Source organism: Giraffa tippelskirchi, chromosome 5, assembly GCF_054371585.1.
Source record: "Giraffa tippelskirchi isolate mGirTip1 chromosome 5, T2T-mGirTip1v1.2.pri, whole genome shotgun sequence".
NCBI classification, from domain to species: Eukaryota; Metazoa; Chordata; class Mammalia; order Artiodactyla; family Giraffidae; genus Giraffa; species Giraffa tippelskirchi.
In genome coordinates, this window is record NC_137279.1 from 121,005,037 (window position 1) to 121,027,803 (window position 22,767).

General features: G+C 40.7%; 1 protein-coding gene across 1 annotated transcript in view; it reads right to left on the reverse strand.

The window, feature by feature from the left end:
* LOC145507183 (vascular cell adhesion protein 1-like) overlaps window positions 1–10,466 on the reverse strand; it is a 123,723-nt gene extending 113,257 nt beyond the window's left edge. Inside the window, exon 1 of the mRNA XM_081493159.1 lies at window positions 10,422–10,466. The gene's annotated coding sequence lies outside the window, so the exon portion shown is untranslated. The remainder of the gene's footprint in view (window positions 1–10,421) is intronic.
* Between the last annotated feature and the right edge of the window lie 12,301 nt (window positions 10,467–22,767).

The following is a 22,767-nucleotide window of genomic DNA, read 5'->3' on the forward strand; positions in this document are numbered from 1 at the left end:
ATAACCTCACACCTCAGGATGTATGTTGCTGCCAGGTATGCCATATCTTGTCCCAGTGCTTAAGGGAAAGTCTGTTGAGAGTTGGAGGTGGTACTGAGTATGGCCAGCAAAAATAATTGACTTGTTTAAAAAGTGACACAATCTATAAGACTGAAATAAAAACCTGAAAAGTCAAAAGTTCCAGGAGAGTACTTAACAAATCATAATATGATTTTGTTATGTACATTTTTGCAAAGTACATGTTGCCAACTTATTTTAGAAAGCCCATGTTTTCCAGTTACGTGAGCTACCCCTGGAGACTTTTGATATAATCTTATGAAAAATTTCATGAATTTACAATGACCTAGTTTTCATTCCCAAGTGACAGAAATTAAAATTGAAGATGATGAGGGGAGAAAAAATTAGGTAAAAGTGGTAAAAGATACAAATTTCCAGTTATAAATATTTCTAGGGACATAATGTACAGCATGATGACTATAGCTATCAATGTATGATACATGTGAAAATTGTTAAGTGAGTAACTCCTAAGAGTTCTCATCACAAGAAAAAAAATTTTGTGTCTGCATGAGACGATGAATGTTTACTAAACTTTTTGTAGTAATTATCCACAATATATGTGATTTAAATCATTATGCTGTACAGCCTAAATACCGTCACCGCTGTATGTCAATTATATCTCAATAAAACTGGGGTGGGGGGGAAATTGAAGGTGCCCTGAGCTTTCAGAAATACTTTCCTTTTCTTCATCAAAGGTTATACCAACAATTTAAGATGACATAGATCAATTATCAAGCTATTAAATGTCAGTTAACTTCTTTGGAAACTGAATATAAAATGAACCAACTAACATTGCCCTGTTATAACCCCACTGTGTATAAAAATTAGGTTTAATGAATTATGAAAAGATAATTTTCTGGTTATTACTCTTATAGAGGTGATTAATAATCATATTACTGGCTTTTAAAAAAGGAAAAGAAAAGACTATCTTATTTCTAAGCCAGTGAATCTCAAAATGCAGACTTCAAAGGAGCAACAACAATAGCACTAGAAATTTGTTAGAAATACAGATTCTCCTCCCTTCTCCAGACCAACCAAGTCAGAAATTCTGGGAGTGGGGCCAGCAATCTGTGTGTTATTAATAACAAATCCTCCAGAGGGATCACATTTGAGAATCCCCACATTAAGCCATCCCCTTCCTCAATCCTCCTCTTATTCTTATCACTTTAGTCCATTCAACTGTTATAACAAAAATGCCATAGACTGGGTGGTTTCAACAGCAGACATTCATTCCTCACAATTCTGGAAGCTTGGAAGTCCACAGTCAAGGTTCTAGCAGATCTGGTGTCTGGTGAACCCGCCTTCTGGTTCATAGATGGCTGCCTTCTCACTGTGTCCTCACACGGCGCAAAGAATGCATGGGAGCTCTGGAGTCTCTTCTACAAGGGCACTAATCCATTCTTGAAGACTTTACTCTCCTGACCTAGTCACCTTCCAAAGTCCCACTTCCAAGTACCATCACACTGGGGATTAATTCTCAGCATATGAATTTGAGGAAGGGGGCCAAATGCTCAGTCTTTTATTGTTGCTCTTCAGGTGCTCAGTCGTGTCTGACTCTTTGCAACCCGATGAACTGCAGCACGCTAGGCTTCCCTGTCCTTCACTATCTCCCGGAGCTTGCTCAAACTCATGTCCATTGAGTCGATGATGCCATCCAACCATCTTATCCTCTGTCTCCAAATTCCAGATTTGGTGTCTTTACTTAAATTAGCGTAATCTTTGTAGAACTAGAACAAGTCTCATTTTCATGTTCCCCTAAGCCTTAGATCTTTTCTCCCGTCTCTGCTCCCCTTATGCTGTTCCTTTGCTTTCCTTATACTATTATGTTCTGGGCCAGACCTTCCCAGACCACGTTCAGCACATCATCTGCTGAAATCTTTAGCATTAACTCCACCACAGTTTAAACTCCTAATCATGCTGTCTTGCACTGTTAACTGAAATCATTTACTAAGATCTGCCTGGAGCTAGGTTCTGGGCTAGGCTCTGTGAGAGTTCACAGAGAGGATCTATCCCCAAGAAAATAATCTAACGATGGATGGGAGGAAATTTACAACTAATAATAAAATATAGAAAGCATGCTTAAAGGGGCACAGATAAAAGCATCAATTCCTGATAATGTCTTGATCTTTAAACATCACTTATACACAAATGACTTATTTACATATCCGGCCTGGACTTCTCCAATTGCTCCAGTCTCATAAATACAATTCCTCACTCCAAATCTAGACCTAAATATCACAGAGAAACCTCTGTAGTAACATGTCCACAAGTAAACTTCTAATCTTCCCCAAACCTACTCCCTTCCCTATCTTTCCTATCTTTCTCTAATAGTCCACATCTGAGTATATTTTCCTACCTATCTACTTTCAAAACATTTGCAAAATTTAACTGGATCTCATCACTTCCACCATTACCACCAATGTCTTATCCTTTTGACAATACTCTTGCTTTCATCCCAGCCTATTTGAAGCCTTGCAGCCAAAACGATCCTTTCAAAATTTAAGTCAGATAACATCACTTCTCTCCTCAAACCCTGTTAATGGCTTCTGATCACTCTCTGAGTAAAAGCCAAACCCTTAAATAGCTATAGGATACGCAGCCCATCCCCCCACCATCACGCATCTGCTCCCTTCACCTGTTAGACTCTCTCATTCACACCTCTGCTGGCGCAATGACCTTCCGCTTGTCATTTCCTCCTCTAGAGCACCCTCCCAGCTTACTCCCTCACTTCCAGCAGGTCTCTGGTGGAAGATCATCTCCCCATTAGCCATTCTACTCAAAATTGACACCATTCTCACCCCAACACTGGACCTCTCTATACCCTTTTCCCATCTCCTTTTTCCCATGACATGTATCTCCATCTAACCTGGCAGGCTACAGTCCATGGGGTGGCAAAGAGTCAGACACGACTGAGCATAACATAATATACATGTATTCATTTTTGTATCTCCCACTAGATTATAACCATCATGAGAGCAGAGGTTATTGTCTACAAAATAGTACATACTTGTTGACTAGATGAGTAAATGAATGAATGAAATGTTACAGGAATTCAGAGAAAGGGCAGAGTGCTTCCTAACAAAGGGTTGAAGAAAAGTTAGAGTGGAGGCAGCAAGTGAGTGGGTCCTTCAAAAATTTGTAGAATTTAAGCAATAAAAGATGGTGCAGAGAAGCTTATCTTTTTTTAATGAGTAAGTTCTGAGGATATAATGTACATCATGGAGACTATATTTAATAATACAATCTTGTATACTTGAAATCTACTGAGAGGAAATTTTTAAGCAGATCTACTTAACTCCTTATGGATCCTTACTTATGGAAGCTTCCCTTTGTACAAAACCTGGAAGATCCCATTATCCCTAAAAGTAGATAAAACATTGTACTATTATACTATAAAAATATATTAAAATTATATCCTTTCAATATTAATATTAATAATATTGCATTGATATTGATTATTAATATTCATTCAGTCAAAAATAGTTCTTGTGAAAATAGTTGTTCTTGTGGAAAAGTGACTGAGTGCATGGCGAGGAAGCAGTGACTGCAGACATTTGTGGAGGCTCTGGGCAGGACCTAGGGCGCACACAAACGCTTTCAAGTGAGCTGGTTGAAAACATGGAGACTTTGCCTTCCCTTTCTGTGTGGAGGTAGAGCTGGTGATCTCTATCTGATGGAATTAGGGATGTTTCTTCTTCATAAGGTGATAGAAGAGAGATTTTGCTAGGTGGCAAAAGTAAAAAAAAAGCTTAGCAATAAAGAAGATGGGTGTGTACATGAGTCAGTGAGTGTGTGTATGTGTGTGTGTGTGCTTGTGGGTGTAGGTGGGTGGGTGTGGGTGTGAGCTATAGAAACAAAGAAAATGGAGAGGAGATGCTTCCAGACAGGGTACAGTGAGCATGACTCAGGGGATACGCAGTAATGAATAAATAACTATCAAGTGGATGAAGTCGCACCAACTTATTCTTAGATACTCCCAAAGAGAAACTTTCCAAGCACTCACTCATGATTCTTTGATTCTCCTAAAACTCAGTGTGTGATTTATCTCTCCTTTGAACGCTAAATGCTGCACTAGTTTTCTCTTCTCTGCAGAAAACATGACATCCAAAACAGAATATTTATGCTAGAAGGAATCTTAAGAGTTGTTTATTTCAATCACTCTCATTCTCCAATAAGATGCTGGGTTTCTGAGATGTATAGAGCCGGTTCAAGGTCACAGAGCCAGTTAATATCAGATCCTGGACTGAGCCCAGAGCTCTGGCTCCATATCTAGGACTCCTCCTTTACTAGCTGACAAAGTTCCACTGTAGTGTTTGCTTTATTGAACAATGAAGCAAGTTGGGAGGCCAGTACTTATAGGTATATCATCTGATATATCCTGCAGAACCTGGATTCTGGCTCACACCTGACTTCCTACTGAAGGTCAGTGTTGGCTTAGCAGTTGTTCATTCATTCAGTAACTATTGAGCACTTACTGTGTGCCAGGCACTACTGATCCAACAATGAACTTGAAAGTCATGGTTCTGCCTTCACAGAGCTGCTTACATGTGGGTGAGGTGGGAGAAAACAAAAACAAATAAAATTACCAAATACTGTAATAAGTATTTGGTATAAGGTGGATAAGGAATCCACCTTAAATAGTATGGCCAGAGGAAGCTGCTGAGAAGACGTGTCACCGAGGCTGGGCCTGAAGTAGGGGAAGGAGTCAGGCGTTTGAAGTTTCTAGGCAGAGGGAACAAAGAATGAAAATTCCCTTGAGGCCGCAAAGAGCATGGCATGCCTGAGACCCCAGAGAAGACTGTGTGTCTGGGTCACAGTGAGGGAGGGAGAGTGGAGAGGAGGTCAGAGTGGAGCCAGGGCCAGGGCACACTGGACGTAGAAGATCTGGTTTGGAGCTTGAATTTTATATCAAGTATATAGGAAGCCACTGAAAGATCTTAAGAATGGGTGGGGGTGTGGGGGACATATTTTATTGACATATTAATGAGTTCTCAATGCACATGAATCTGAGCAAACTCTGGAAGATAGTGAAGGACAGCGGAGCCTGGCATGCTGCAGTCCATGGGGTCACAAAGAGTCGGACATGACTTAGTGACTGAACAATAAGAATTCTACTCAATTCAAAAGGGGAAAAGATTCAGTCATCATAATTCCGTAAGGTAGGTGCTATTAGGAACATCCTTTTATAGTTGAGGCAACTGCAGCACAGAAAAAAAAATAAATTGCCTAAATTCCTGTAGTTTGTAAGCGGCAGAGCCAGGATTCAAACCCAAGTCATATCATTCCTGAGTATTCACTCTTTTTTAACTTTTTATTTTATATTGGAGTACATCTAAAAAGAGATGATACAAATGAACTTCTTTACAAAGCAGAAATAGACTTACAAACTTAGAGAATGAACTTATGGTTACCATGGGGAATGGATAGTTAAGGAACTTGGAATTAACATGTACACATTGCCATATTTAAAATGAATAACCAACAAGAACCTACTGTATAACACAGGGGACTCTACTCAATATTATGTAATAACCTAAATGCGAAAAGAATTTGAAAAAGAATAGATATGTGTAATGTATAACTGAATCACTTTGCCATACACCTGAAAGAATCACATCTGAGTATTCACTATTGACAACTACGTTTTCATTTTTTGTTGAATAATAATTTGGTGAGGTGGGGAAGAGGGCAAGAAAAGAGGCAGAGATATTAGTTAGGGAGGTATTCCAGGATTCTAGAAGAGATTGTTGTTGCTGTTTAGTTGCTAAGTCATGCCCGATTCTTTGGGACCCCATTGACTCTAGCCCACCAAGTTCCTCTGTCCGTGGGATTTCCCAGGCAAGAATACTGAAGTGGGTTGCCATTTCCTTCTCCAGGGGATCTTCCTGACCCGGAGATCGAACTCTTGTCTCCTGCATTGGCAGGCAGGTTCTTTACCGCTGAACCACCAGGGAGCCCCATAGGGAAATATAATGATGCATGAATCAGGATGGTGTCCCTGGAGGTAGATAGAAGCTGATGGATTTCAGATATACCTTTGTAGGAAAACTGGCAGGATTTGATGATGCAGTGGACACAAGGAGTGAGGAAAAGAGAGGAATCAAAGATGGTTCTAAAAATTTCCAGCATAAGTCTTTGCTTTTGGGGTGTATCATTTATTTAGACAAGGAACACTGAGAAAGTAGTGAAACAAGTTTCAGAGATAAAAAGGCCAGGTTTTTTATTTAGCTATCTTAAGTTGGTAAATGAATGAGTCTAAAGTTCAGGGGACTGGATATAAAAATGTAATCAGTCATCTACACAAAGATGATTTTTAAAGCCATGAGTATGGACAAGCCAACCTAGAGGAGAGTGGAGAGAAAGAAAGAAAAGGGTCTGAGACTGACTCTGAGCAGAGTTTGATTAGAGATGGACCCATCAAAGGAATCTGAGATGCTTCAGACAATGAAACGGGGAAGCCATAAAGTATGGTAATAGGGACTTCCCTGGGAGTCAAGTGGCTAAGACTCTGTTTCCAGTGCAGCGAGTACAGGTTTGCTTGCTAGTTGGGGAACTAAGATCCCACAAGCCATGAGGTGCAGCCAAAAAAAAAAAAATTGTTTTGATTATGGTAACAGAAAACCCAAGACAGGAGAGAGTTTTATAAAAGAGGGAGTTGTTAATATGTCAAATGTTGCTGAAAAGTCAAATAACAGAGGCTAGATGCAAAGAGTTGACTCACTGGAAAAGACCCTAATGCTGGGTAGGATTGGGGGCAGGAGGAGAAGGGGACGACAGAGGATGAGATGGTTGGATGGCATCACCGACTCAATGGACATGAATTTGGGTAGACTCCGGGAGTTGGTGATGGACAGAGAGGCCCGGCATGCTGCAATTCGTGGGGTTGCAAAGAGTCAGACACGACTGAGCGATTGAACTGAACTGAACTGAGATTACCAAACCTACTTCATGCCAGGGAATCCAGGAAGCTCTCATCAGTTAAAGACCTTCCCATCCAGTACCCACATATAGGAAAGTCTGCATTTTAAGCCTTCATTTTTTTTTATTGCATTCAAAGTCTCATCAGTGAAATATCAAATTGAACCATTTCTATCCCCAAGAGGTAGTAAGTTTTGGGTAATTTCTGGATACAGCAGATTTGATATGGAAGAGGAAAGAGAGATGTGCCAGGGGGAAAGACAGGGGACTGTCAAAGTGGGGGAGAGGAAAAGGCAAAACTGATGGGAGACATCAAATAACACAAAATATAGCCTGGAGCCTACTCACTGCATTGAGTCACTTCTGTTTCAAAATGGTATTCTGGCTGACATTTGATTTGATAAATGAGTATAAAAATCTCCCTAGTATATCCTCAGGGTATAGCAAATGTTCTCTTTACATATGATACACCATTAATAATGAGGTTCTTTATGGTCTTTATATTGCCATCCTCCCTGATGACGCATTGAAAGTGTGAAAGTGTTGGTTGCTCAGTTATGTCTCACTCTGTGACCCCATGGACTGTAGCCTACCAGGCTCCTCTGTCCATGGGATTATCCAGGCAAGAATACTGGAGTTGGTAGCCATTCCCCTCTCCAGGGGACCTTCTCAATCTAGGGATTGAACCTAGGCCTCCTGCACTGCAGGGGAGATTCTTTACCATTTGAGACACATGACAATGCATTAGGGACACAATTAAGAACAAAACTCTTGTTAACATGTAAACGCCACAAGGTGCTACCATTTTACTAACGGATATGTGGGGAATGAGAAAGACACACCCGGTGACTTGTATCTTCAGACCAACCCACAACCCTCAGGAGTGTGCCTTTGCCAGAGGGGAAGGCTCCATTCCTAGTTGTGTGCTGCATGGACTTGGATTCTAGCCAGCATACAAGAGCCTAAACCCACTGGTTGTCCTTTGCTGTATACTCTTTTGTTTAATTTTATTTTCTTTTTAGTTGGAGGATAATTACTTTACAATATTGTGTTGGTTTCTGCCATATAGCACATGAATCAGCCATAGGTTTACATATGTCCCTTCCCTCTTGAAACCCCCTCCCACCTCCCTCTTAATCCCACCCCTCTATGTTGTCACAGAGTACAGGCTTTGGGTTCTCTGCATCTTTGAATGTTCACAGATCCTTAAGGAAGTCTAAGCTGGAAAACTGGTTCACTTTCAATGAAAGAAGTTTCCAACCACCTGATGAAGAATAGAAATGCCATTTATCAAGCTATGTAATTCTTTAGAAACCCCCCTTTAGAGGGTCTTTAGAGAAACAAAACAAAGGAAGTCGGCATCCTCTCCACCACTTGTAGCTAGAAAAACAAGGATATCCTGTAACAAGTGTTGCTTAACAATAGAAAATTCTGCTCAGATGAATGAATAAATAATGAATGAACTAGCAAATGAATGAATGAAAGAAAAAGGAACATTATAAATTGATTCCCTACAGATCATTCCAAATATTGTTCCAGGAGCTGTGATTCCTTCCAGACTCCAAACTGGGTGTAAGATGGGTACAGATAGAAGAGGAAAGCAGGAAAAGTTACAAGGGGCAATAAACAAGGAGGCCTTGGCCCCTGGGTAGTGAGGGCAACTATCTTCTGGACGTTTGTCCTTGGGGAGTTTTTCAGGCAATCACAGCCAACTCTTCTCAAATCCCTTATCTGAGGATGAAACTTCCCTGACTCTGCAAAAATGAAGCAGCTGGCGGCCTCCCTAAGGAGTCATTTTTGAAGAGCAAGCATTTCTCCTTGTTCAGGGCAACCTCCTTCAGAGAAGGTTAGCATTCCTGGAGAGATTCCAAACTATCCAGAGAGACTCTCTGTCTAAACAAGGAGAAAAGTCAACCCGATTTCTTAAAAAACACACACACAAACAATAACCTAAAGGCCCCTTTCACTTGAAGCCTAAAGGATTACAAAGAGTGGGTGGCCAAGGCACATAGGGACAATCACATGAGGCTTCTTCTGGGCAGCAGGACTTGGATGGCAGAGCCAGAAGTGTGATTGTGCTCTCAGGTGACCGTGCCAGGCGGAAGTGTCCTCATATTGCTTTTTTGTTTTTAATTCATCGGTGGCATTTCCTATTTAAGCTCTAGATAGCTCCACTAAGAGAGATTATAGATCCAGTTATTTGGTGGGTCTCCCTCAAGGCAGTGGTGCCTTGAGAAGATCCCATGACCAGAAGTGAGACTACCTTGTCCTGTCCATGATTTTCTCCTGTTCTTTTCTCACCTGCAAAGGCAAGAGCCTTCTATCATCCCTATCATATCCACTATGAAAAATGGATACATTGCCTGGAATGATCATCTGTCCCCCGGACCTTGAAACAGTGTGGAGTAGAAAAAAGAGCAAACAGATAAAATAAAACTGGCTTAGCATCCCAACTCCACCATTCACTCACTGGGTGATTTCAGGTAAGTTCCTTACCATCTCAGAGCCTCAGTTTTCTGACCCATAAAATGGATCTGTGAGTCCATGCTACACAGGATTACCATGAGGATTACATATGACAACATGTACAAGATCATCTCATCCTGTTGGCACTTGGTGAGCCCTCAGTCAACGCTGGCTCCATTCTTTCCCAAAACGATGCTCACTCCAACCAGAAACAACCCTACTTTTCCCACACAGGCTCCCAGAGTGTACATTATTTGCCTATTTACAGAATGCCTATCATGTCCTGCTCTACACTGTCCATTGCACTAGAAGCTTCTTCAGGACGTGGGATGTGCAGTGTGGAGTTTCATCATTCCCCTACCACCTGGCATCCACCTTCACATGAAAAGCACTCTGTGAACATTGAAGGAATAAATCTTTCTTTCTTATGAGAACAAATTGGTAGGGAAACGTTCCTCAAGTCATCCTTATTTACAAGTCTTTACAAAGAGAAAGGATTCAAGAAGCTCATTAAAATATTTGAGATGAGGGAAGGAAGACACTAGCATTTATTGAGTGCCTCCTTCATTCTAAGATTTTCACTTTAAGAGCTTATTTATTTCTCACATCAAACTTCCTTTATCCCCAATTTACAAAAAGGAAATGGACTCAGAAATGCAAATAATTTGCTCAGGATTTCACAGATTATAATAGCATTTCAATTACCTTCATTGAAATGTTTCTATGCATAATTAAAAATGATTGAGAAAGAAAAAATAGTTTGAGCCTAGAGCCCACAGCAATCATTAATTTTAATCAGTTGATTATGCCAGACACTACCCATGAGTGAGAATAGTAACTGAGAACCTGGTAAAAACTTGGTCAATTTATAAAAACTATCCATTGTTTTCTTTCAAAAATATTTTAAGAAAACTAAACAAGCAACTTCCTGGAACCCACAAGCCCTCTCTAGTTACCAAAGTTCAAAATCCCATAGTTACCTTTTGTCTCATTCCAATATGCAAGGCCCTTCACCCAGTTGAAAGACACTTGCTCAGAGAGATGTTATTTTAAAGCCTGAACTTTGCTTCCTCGGCAGTCTTGCTCTAAAATCCAGTACAGTCTGTCCAACAGATATCCCTGGATCTTTAATGTCCAAACAAACATGGGGCTCAGGATCACCTCCCCCATCTCTGGAGAAAGGGTTCAGAGAACCACAGAACCAAAGCAGTCCTACTGTCTTTCTTCAGCACAGCATTTTCTCTCCAATGTGTCTGCATTTCAAATTTCTGATTTATGAAAGAGGGAAAACTTTATTTATACTCTAATTGTCTTTAGCATTTTTTTCTTCCTCTTAAAGAGGCAAACACATATTCGCTATGACATGAGACAACAGTGGTAGCTGGAGCTCAGGAAAGGGTGAGGGCTAGCATTCAGGGGTGAAGTAAGGGGAGGAGCACAGCATCTAGGAGGCAACATCTGAGATTAGTCTGAAACACGAATCTAGAATCCATAAACCTGTGGACTGAGGTTCCCTCAGATTACGTAGTTACGATGTCTAGACACTTCACACAAAGTCTGGTGGTTAACAGAGAAGCTACCCAGGTTTTAGAGCACTTCCTTTTCATACTCTTTCTCTCCTGGGACCTGACTGGTAGCCTGGTCTCCAGATCTTCATGGCCCTGCAATCTTGGCCTGCCTTCTTTGGACCACCAGACCTCTCTTTCCTCCTCTCCTCCTCTTTTCCTTCTGATGACTATCCTACATCATCTTTCCTCATGTTTCTATCTCAAGCCTGGGGGGTTTGGATTGTTCCTGCTTCACTCAATTGTTTGATTCTATCTGCAGCCATGTCAAAATCACCTTACATCTTCATACTTTCATGGTTCTGTAGACATATTTGAATTTTGAACAACTATGTGAGTTTATAAACACAGTATTGTACACACTGGTTCCTAGTCTATGGGAAATATGTCCATAATATCAATTGTGTTTTTAGGGACATTGGTCATATTGCTATAGGTCACCTCTAAATTTACCCCTGGCAGGTTTTTATGAATCAGAAATTCTCCCACGAGAAAGTCCAAAATAGAAAGATGGTCCTAGCTTGGTACATTCATAGAGGTAAACCAAGCTTATCAAGGCCAGATCATGACACTTCCATTTGTATCATTGAATGAGTTTATAACTGCACAGTGGAAGCCATTGATTCAAAAAGAGTGTAAGTTAATTGAAGGCTAATAAATCCATAACAGGATATTAAAAAGAATCTCAGAAGCAAAAAAAGAGAGAGAAAGGGAGACTCAGAACCATCTAGAAAGGTGAAATGAGAAAGTTCAATGGCCAAGGGCAATTTCTGTGAATTCACATGAACTATCCCTCAATGCTACTAGAAAAGTAGCATCCTCTTTGTACTGGAGGCACAATCCCAAACTTTGGAGGATGGGTGATGGGAGGAAAAGATGGCAATAACAAGAGTTTCCTACAGTGTGGTTGATTTTCAGAAAAGACAGGGGCTCTTGGGAACACCCTTGGCTAGAGTTATCTCAACATTCTGCCCCAGTCCTGGGGAAATTTGTACTGGGCTTAAAAAGAGGGGATTAGGACAGAGGCTAGGTTCAAAGGAGCCCAACAGCACTGTGATACCTGCAGGGGAAGGAGTCTCCCCAGACTAGAGAAATGTCATTAGTCACTAGGGTGAGGTACATTAATTGTGGTGGCTATGGGTGGCAGCCAGGTCAGCCTCCTGGGCTCAAGTACTAGCCACCTCAATCACTTGAGATTATGAGGAAAGAGGAGCTAGTGTCAGCTGAATTCATCACTTCTACAAATACTCGATCTTCCTTCAGAAAGCATCTTCTTGTCATTCTTTCTCTAAGTGTCCAAAGTTTCCATCTGCAATGAGATTTTGAAAAGCATACTCAAATCCCATGTGTTTTTGTTTCCAAGAAAGTTCCAGAGCTAGTTAACCTCTAGATAATGCAAACAATGAAGAATCCACCTGCAATGTGGAAGACTTGGGTTTGATCCCTAGGTTGGGAAGATTTCCTGGAGGAGGGCCTGGCAACCCATCCCAGTATTCTTGCCTGGAGAATCCCATGGACAGAGGAGCCAGGCAGGCTACACACGGTCCGTGGAGTCACAAAGAGTCAGACACGACTGAGCAACTAAGCACAGCACAGCAGTGCAAACTGTGTTCACCTCCAAATGATCTGATCTTGTCCTCTGCCAACTCTCAATTCAAAATTTTTTAATCAATGCACTGTATTTTTTAGAGAAGTTTCAGGTTTGCATAAAAATTGATCAAAATGTACACTGAGTTCTCATATGGCCTCTATGCCCGTGCGCACACACACACACACACAAACACATACACTCACATAGTTTCCCCTATTATTATTCTCTTATATAGCTCTGGTAAATTTGTTACAATTGATGAACCAATATTATTAACTATAGTCCAGAGTTTATATCAAAGTTTGTTTTGGGACTGTACATTTCAATGGATTTTGACAAACGTATTGTGATTTGTACCTACCATTACATTATCTTACGAAATAATTTAACTTTCTTAAAAATGCCCTGCACTCTACCTGATCATTCCATCTCTTTCTATGAACCCCTGGAAAACACTGAGCATTTTACTGTGCCCATCATTTTGCCTTTTCCAAAATGTCATGTAGTTGGACTATACCTACTGGGATTGGCTTCTTTCGCTTAGCCATATGCACTTAAGTTTCCTCCAATCTTTTCGTGGTTTGATAGCTCATTTCTATTTGATGCTGAATAATATTCCATTGTATGGATATACCACAGTTTATTTATCAGCCCCCCTACTGAGGGACATCTTACTTGCTTCCAATTTATGGCAATCACAAAGAAAGCTGTTTAAACATTCACGTGCAGGTTTCTGAGGGGAAATAATTTTACAACTCATTTAGGTAAATACCAAGGAGAATGATTGCTGGATCATATGGTAAGCATTTGATTAGTATTATGAGAAATCACCAAACTGTCTTCTAAAGTGACTGTGCTATTTTGTATTCACACCAGTGAGGAATCAGAGTTCCCATTGCTCTACATCCTTGTCAGCATTTGGTATTGTCAGTGATTGGATTTGGGCCATTTTAATAAGTGTGTAGTGGTAGCTCACTGTTTTAATTTGCAATTTCTTAGTGACATGCTGCTGAATATCTTTTCATATGTTTGCTTATATCTGTTGTCCAACTTTGTTCTTCTGCTTCAATGTTGTATTGGGTATTCTGAGTCTTTTGCATTTTCATGTAAACTTGACAATTAGTTGTCAGTATTCACAAAACCACGTGCTGGGATTTCAACTGGGATTGCATTGAATCTATAGACCAAACTGGGATGAATTGACATCTTGAGTTTTCACATCCATGAGCGTGGAATATCTTTCCATTTACTTAGATCTTTTAAAATTTTTTTATCAGAGTTTTGTAATTTTCCTCATATAGATTTTGCATCTATTATGTTACATTTATACCCAAGAATTTCTCTTTTTATTGGTACTCATATAAATGTGTGCATGAATGTGTGCTAAGTCACTTCACTCATATCTGATGCTTTGTGACCCTATAGACTGAAGCCTGCCAGGCTCCTCTGTCCATGGGATTTCCCAAGCAAGAATATTGGAGTGGGTTGCCATTTCCTCCTCCAGAGGATCTTCTCAACCCAGGGATCGAACCCACATCTCTTATGTCTCCTGCATTGGCAAGTGGATTCTTTACCACTAGCACCATCTGAGAAGTCCTATATATACACTACCATGTGTAAAATAGATAGCTAGTGGGAAGCTGCTGTATAGCACAGAGAGGCTCTTCCTCTACACAGAGGATCTGACTAACCTTCTGCATCCTGCAAAGCTGCAAGCTAAAGCTTATTTTTATACACCAGTAAAATGCAAAAATTTTCTTTTCCTAAGGTGTGAAGAGTAATAGAGGCACTTTACTGCTAAGGTCGTATGTAAGATAGGAACTGTGACAGACAACACACTCAGAAAAAAATACATGTAATTGTTAAGGAGAGTACAGCTACCCTTGAAGTCAGAAAAGAGGAAGTCAACTGGGTTTCTTCCTCAAAGGAACAGGTCTAAAGAGTCCCACTAATATCTCAAATAATCTACTTACAAATTTCAAAACAAAAGACACAAGGAAATTACAGGCTGTCACTTTTATTTACAACTTCCCTCCAACCAGAGCCCTTACTTACACTGCTACATCTGAAACTAATCTGTGTGGGAAGCTTTCAGAGGGATGGCCAGCCAACTGGCATTACTGCCAGCTCAGCTGATGCCACAGCCTGGTATGTGATCCTGGTTGACTATCCCCCAGCATGTACCTGAGGGAGTTATTGTACAGAAGGTGGGGAGCAGTGGGGAGAGAAGGGGAGAGGAGGACAAAATTATGGAAACACATTTTGAAAATCCAAAGCACAATTGAAATTCCAGTCTTAATCAAAAACAGTAACGGGCTCCACTAAATACCCACAAAGGCCTACTAAAAATATGTGAAGTTCATCCAGAGTTCAAATCTCAGAATTACTTTCTTTTCCCAACTTAGGCCTATCCAAAATGCTATGAAGACTTTGGTTGTTTTAGTGAGAAAACAATCTGTCTGTGCAAATTAACCAACGTGTTCTTACATCACACAATGAAGCCAGAAGTGAAAAAAACTTGACAGATCTTTCCTTGCCATTTTACTGAAGTTTCAGAGGGTTGAGTTTAGAGTCAGTGAACACAAATTTGAACTTACTAACTTCTTGACAACCTCACTGAGCTTTGATTTCTTAACTTCTTAACTTTTAAAATGGATGATACATAGGCCACTTTACAGTGTGGAATAAGAAAACTTCAAAATCGCTTTCCCTCCACTGTTATACATTATTGATACAATGTTGTGTCAGTTTCTACTGTATAACAATGTGCATTAGTCACAACTATATATATATATCCCCCTTCCCTCTTGAGCCTCCCTCTTACCCCTCATTCTACTCCTCTAGGTCTTCACAGAGCACTGAGCTGAGCTCCCTGCTCCCTGTGCTATATAGCAGCTTCCCACTAACTATCTCTTTCATACATGATGGTGTATATATGTCAATGCTACTTTTTTTTCCCTTTCTTTTTCCCTTTTTTTTTTTTTATTTTTTATAAATTTATTTATTTTAGTTGGGGGCTAATTACTTTACAATATTGTAATAGTTTTTGCCATACATTGACATGAATCAGCCATGGGTTTACATGTGTTCCCCTTCCTGGACCCCCCTCCCACCTCCCTCCCCATCCCATCCCTCTGGGTCATCCCATTGCCCCGGCCCTGAGCCCTTGTCTCATGCATCGAACATGGAATGGTGTTCTCTTTCACATATGATAATATACATGTTTCAATGCTATTCTCCCAGAACGTCCCACCCTCACCTTCTCCCTCAGAGTCCATAAAATTGTTCTATGCATCTGTGTCTCTTATTCTGTCTCGCATATAGGGTTATCATTACCATCTTTCAAATTCCATATATATGCATTAGTATACTGTATTGTTGTTTTTCTTTCTGGTTTACTTCACTCTGTATAATGGGCTCCAGTTTCATCCATCTCAGTAGAACTGATTCATTTCACACCAGTCAGAATGGCTGCTATCCAAAAGTCTGCAAGCAACAAATGCTGGAGAGGCTGTGGAGAAAAGGGAACCCTCTTACACTGTTGGTGGGAATGCAAACTAGTACAGCCACTATGGAGAACGGTGTGGAGATTCCTTAAAAAACTGGGAATAGAACTGCCATATGACCCAGCAATCCCACTGCTGGGCATATACATCGAGGAAACCAGAATTGAAAGAGACGCGTGTACCCCAATGTTCATCGCAGCACTGTTTACAATAGCCAGGACATGGAAGCAACCTAGATGTCCATCAGCAGACGAATGGATAAGGAAGCTGTGGTACATATACACAATGGAATATTACTCAGCCATTAAAAAAGACACATTTGAATCGGTTCTACTGAGATGGATGAAACTGGAGCCCATTATACAATGCTACTTTTTGAGAGCAAATTTCTGCTCCACTATAAATCATTGACTGTAATGTTTGTTCATGGTTGGCTTGGTTAATGTTTTGGCATTTGTTTTCCTACTCCTTGGTTATTATTTTGCAGAGATGATCTGCAAATGGTGCATCCAGTCATCTGGTCTCTGAGGATCGTGGTCTACAGGGCCCAATCCTGACCATAGAAACTTTGACAAGAGCAATATCTGAAGAACAGTGGAGGCCAGACTGGAAAGACTGAGGAGTAGGCGAGGACTATGAAAGTAGATTCATGGAAGATAAACTATTTAATGAATGTTAGGCTGTGAAGGACCTGAGCATATTGAAAGTCTGCAGAACAGAAGCCAGGAAAGAGACAGCAAACAAAGGTAAAGGAGTGGAGAAAAACAGCTGACATTTCCTGGGGTCCAAAGAGGTGAGAGGGACTGTTGCTCTTAGAGCTCTGGTGAAAACACATTGCAGCTGGTTAAGGTTGTAGGAAAACTCTCTACTCCAAGAAGAAGTGAAGGAATACATGATGTAGCTAGAACTGCAACTGTGGGAGGGGTAGGAGCCCTGGAAAGGAAACATCCCAAGACTCAGGGACATGGTGCCTGCTGAGACTAAAACTGAATCAGAGGAACAAATATCTCCCTTCACCTCCCCTACAAGGTTGGAAAACAATGAATAATAAGGAACAGTAAGATACCATTGGGAACGTTGCAGGAGCATAGAAACAGGCCCTCTTGGATACAGTGCAAAGGGAAAACCTAAAGCAGAGTTTGGGGCAGACATTGTGAAAACCCGCTGACAAACTAGTCCCACCAGAAACATAAGGGATCCCTAGAGGCATTTGAGGTCTAATGCAAGAGTAACTATAGCAAAAGTGAACCTGAATCCTTAATTCCTAGCTAGATTAATTCAAATCCCCACACTAAAGTCCCAGCAGAAGGAAAGACATGCCCATTTCCAGGCATAAAGCTCTCTGCCTCAGCTTCTCTCTTAAAACTTTAAACAAAAAATTATAGAAAAGGCAAGAAAAAGCAACACACAGCCAAGATTCAAAGCAATACTGAAACTGAAATTTAATGATTAAGATGTTAAAGCCTCTGCCAGAAAAGATGGTCAACATGCAAGATCAGATGAATACTTCCTCAGGGCTGGAAACCATAATAAAAAAGAGAGAATTCTGGCGGGGTAGGGGCAGGGGATAAATCCTGAGGATTGCTTGTAGTGACAAAATTAAAAGGTGAAGAATAATGAGTAGTCACATAACTGTGATACTATTTACCAAAGTAGAAAACATAGGAAGGCTAGTTGGGGAAGTTCAGTTCAGGTCAGTTCAGTTGCTCAGTCATGTCCGACTCTTTGCGATCCCATGGACCGCAGCACGCTGGGCTTCCCTCTCCATCACCATCTCCTGGAGTTTACCCAAACTCATGTCCATTGAGTCAGTGATGCCATCCAACCATCTCATCCTCTATCATCCCCTTTTTCTGCCTTCAATCTTTCCCAGCATCAGGGTCTTCAAATGAGTCAGTTCTTCTCATCAGGTGGCCAAAGTATTGGAGTTTCAACTTCAATATCAGTCCTTCCAATGAATATTCAGAACTGATTTCCTTTAGGATTGACTGGTTGGATCTCCTTACTGTCCAAGGGACTCTCAAGTGTCTTCTCCAACACCACAGTTCAAAAGCATCAATTCTTCGGTGCTCAGCTTTCTTTATAGTCCAACTCTCCCATCCATACATGACTACTGGAAAAACCATAGCTTTGACTAGACGGACCTTTGTTGGCAAAGTAATGTCTCTGCTTTTTAATATGCTGTCTAGGTTGGTCATAGCTTTTCTTCCAAGGAGCAAGCATCTTTTAATTTCATGGCTGCAGTCACCATCTGCAGTGATTTTGGAGACCAAGAAAATAAAGTCTGTCACTGTTTCCATTGTTTCCCTATCTATTTGCCATGAATTGATGGGACCAGATGCCATGATCTTTGTTTTTTGAATGTTGAGTTTTAGGCCAACTTTTTCACTCTCCTCTTGTACCTTCATCAAGAGGTTCTTTAGTTCCTTTTCACTTTCTGTCGTAAGGGTGGTGTCATCTGCATTTCTGAGGTTATTGATCTTTCTCCCGGCAATCTTGATTCCAGCTTGTGTTTCATCCAGCCCAGCATTTCGAATGATGTACTCTGCATATAAGTTAAATAAGCAGGCTGACAATATGCAGACTTGACATGCTCCTTTCCCAATTTGGAATGTTCATTAGTTCAGATTTGGACAATTTGAGTTTAAGGAATTGGTGAACATCCATGTGTGTATATTCAATCAAGAGTAAATAGAATATGGAATTTGAAAGATGGTAACGATAACCCTATATGTGAGACAGAATAAGAGACACAGACGCATAGAACAGTCTTATGGACTCTGAGGGAGAAGGTGAGGGTGGGACGTTCTGGGAGAATAGCATTGAAACATGTATATTATCATATGTGAAACAGAACACCATTCCATGTTCGATGCATGAGACAAATGCTCAGGGCTGGGGCAATGGGATGACCCAGAGGGATGGGATGGGGAGGGAGGTGGGAGGGGGGTCCAGGAAGGGGAACACATGTAAACCCACGGCTGATTCGTGTCAATGTATGACAAAAACTACTACTATATTGTAAAGTAATTAGCCCTCAACTAAAATAAATAAATTTATTTTAAAAAAAAAAAGAGTAAATAGAGATATAAGTTCAGGAGAGACATCTGGGCTGGATCAGCAGGATACAGCTGGTTGTTTGAATCACTAGAATGGATAATATCCCTTAGAGAGATTATGTGCATTGAGAATAGAAGAGAGACAGGACTGAAGATACTGGGAAAACCAGCCTTTGAGGAGTAGTGGGCAGAGAAAGGGGAGCCCACCATGGAGACTAAGATGGAGCAGCAAGAATGGCAACAAAGGAAGACCACGTTGTAAAATGCTGCAGAGAAGTCAGTTAGATAAGAGATCATGGTCACTGATAAGCTGGAGAGTGTGGTAAAATGAGGGGCAGAGGACTAGGTGAACAAAGGAAAGTAGAGACAGCAAGAGAAAATACTTCTTTCAAGAAGCTGGGGTATAAAGGTAAGAAGAGAAATAAGGCAGTGTCTGGATGAGATAGCTAATCAAGGGAGGATTTCTTTGCGGAAGAGTCAGCTTGAACATATTGAACAGCTGACTGTGAGGATCCACGTTGAAGAAACAGGGGAGAAAGAGAAAGGGAAGGAGGGAACTTAACTGATAAACGGCTTCACTGAAGAGATGAGCGTCCCAGTGTCAGCTGACTCTCTTTTGAAAGGTATGTTGCTGAACCACGTAAAGACGGCGGGATTCTTGGGATTCTTGGCCTCCGGAGAAGAATTCAATCCGGGGCCAGAGACGAGGCTTGGTCGCTCAGAGCTTTGGTATAATAATGTTTTATTAAAGTATAAAGGAGATAGAGAAAGCTTCTGACATAGGCATCAGAAGGGGGCAGAAAGAGTACCTGCTTGCCAGTGTCAGTGGTGGAGTTATATCCTCTCCAATGAATCAAAAGAATGTCTGGAGGTTGTAAAGACCTCACTAGACCTACTCCCATAATTTACATTTTAAGATAACAGGATTAGCCAGAAGGTTTAATCCAGAGACTGTCCTTAGGCAGGATATGTTATTGTTATAAAATCATTGTAAAGACAGACCTACTCCCATAATTTACATTTTAAGATAACAGAATTAGCCAGAGACTGTCCTCAGACAGGATACATTATTGTTATATAATCCTAAGGAATGCAGACAGAAAAGAAAAAAAATTTTGTCCTTTCTTCCTCCTTGAGAATTTCAGACCCCTCTCTCCTTGGGGACCCCGAAACTTCTTATCAACCTGCCTAGGAAATGACTCTCTCATTTTCACTCTCTCGGCATTTATCTGGTGTGTATTATGTGATAGGAAATATGTCACTGAATAAGACACAGTCTTGCCTTCGAGAAGCTTATGGCCTACAGGGACATATAGGCCAATAAATAAACAAAACAATTGCTAAATATATGCAAGATATGAGCTACAGATTAATCACAGGGTGCTATGAGAGCATGTAATGAAGTGAAAATGTTATTCACTTAGTTATGTCTGGCTCTTTGCGACCTCATGGACTCTAGCCCACCAGGCTCCTCTGTCCATGGGATTTTCCAGGCAAGAATACTGGAGTCGGTAGCCGTTCCCTTCTGCAGGGGATCTTCCCCACCCAGGGATCAAAGTCAGGTGTCCTGTGTTGCAGGCAGATGCTTTACCATCTGAGCCACTAGAGAAGTACCCTAAGAGTATGTAGGGAGGTTCAGTTTTAGGAAGTAAAGACAATTTCTAAAAGCCAAAAAAATGAAGGTAGTAGGAAGGAATCACCTGATTTCAAAACAAAGGATACAGTTTATGAAGTTCAGGAGGCTACAGAGAGCACTGATCATTTTAGAAAACTAATTTAGTGTTTTCCTTTATAAATGTACATAACGCTGACCATTTTTGCTTGTTGTCACTTATCCCAACTGTAATGAATGAATAATGTGTGTAATTACTTGCTTTATGTTTCCTTCCCCTACAGGACCTAAGTCCCCTAAAGGCAAGGACCACAACTGTATTGTTTGCAGAGTAGCCACGTGATAAATGATTGGAACCAGGAATGTAATAATTATGACTCTGATTATCACTGTGAGGAAAGTCAGAAGAAGAAATCACTGAAATGTGTCCCACTTAGAAGCAAAGCACATTAAAACCAACTGTATCTGAGTTTTGACTGCAGGCTCTGATGTTGTCTCTTTGCAGATGAAGGCTGGCCACACTGCCAACAACCCATGTGATGCAAATGCATCAAGGTGGGGGTCTATTTTTAGCTACAGCAAATTACCATTCTTTTATGCTTTTAGATGTTCATCTCTGCAACTGAGTTGTCTTGTTCTTACATTTTTCAGCATTAAGACTGACTTCTTTCATGAAGAAGGAAGATAGTCTTTAAGACAAAAAGCACTTCTCCTTTCATCTCCACCTCAACTTAGAGGTTCAAAGAGCCTTTTGTGGGTTTCTTGTTGCTATTCTTGAGAACAGGGATTTTTAGTAATGACACTGCAGACTCAAACTGGGGTGTGGGAAACTCAGTCCAGTCCAAAGAAAACAAAAAGAAAATTGGACTGTGAGTCTAGTCAGAGACATAGTGTTCCATGAAATTCTATCCAATTGGTTAATAAGAAATTGACATTGTATAAGTATAGATTTTTCTTTTTTACTATATTTGTAAAAAGGTCAAGTCATATAAAAATGAGCCACAGGCTCCCACCAACAAATGCAGCTTACATAATGTCTTGAAGATGGTGATGTGCTTCAAGGTCAGACAGCTTCCTGGGTCAACAAATGTTATAGAAATGCTGTCAACACAGAGGAGGGATCTCAGAGACAGAATCCTGTTCTGTGATTGGGGGAGGAGGAGTAGAGGACAACGGTGGGCCTGAATAGCAGACAGGCTGAGGTGGGGAAAGGAGGTGTCGCTGTTTAAGTATATTTGTGGTATTATTTTACATTTTAAAAAGTATTGTCTTGTGATTGTTGTTGTTTAGTCGCTAAGTCACATCTGACTCTTTTGTGACCCTATGGACTGTAGCCCACCAGGCTTCTCAGGACATGGGATTTTCCCAGGCAAGAATAATGGCATGGGTTGCCATTCCCTTCTCCAGGGGATCTTCCTGACGCAGGAATCGAACTCAGGTCTGCTGCATTGGCAGGTGGATTTTTTACCGCTGAGCCACCAGTACAATCACTAAAAATCAAAATTTGGTATACATTTCTTGGTTAATAAAGATACGGATAAAAGTTTCAGAATCACTAGGAGTGAGCTTTATGTTTAGTTTCAAGCCTAAAAAATCCAACCATAAAATATGTTTGGATCAATATCATCTTCCCTTCCTACTTAATCTTACCTCCTTCTTTTCTTTAAGTTAACTTTTTCTTTGCAGTCAAACACACCTGCAGTGAAACAGTCCTGCTGCCATGTCTGGGGTAGGGAGAATAATGCCCCCCTCCAATACATCATGTCCTAATTCCCAGAACTAGGATGATGTTACCTACTGTGACAAAAGGGACTTTGTGCTAAGGTTAAAGTTAATGACCTTGAGATGAAATAATCCTGGATTATCTGGATTAGATTAGATTGAATTGATCCAATCTAATCTCAAAAATTCTTAAAAAGTACAAGAAGGCTGAAAGACAGAAGACATGAGTGGATTCACCCTTCTCCCCACTGATGGCTTTGAAGCTGAAGGG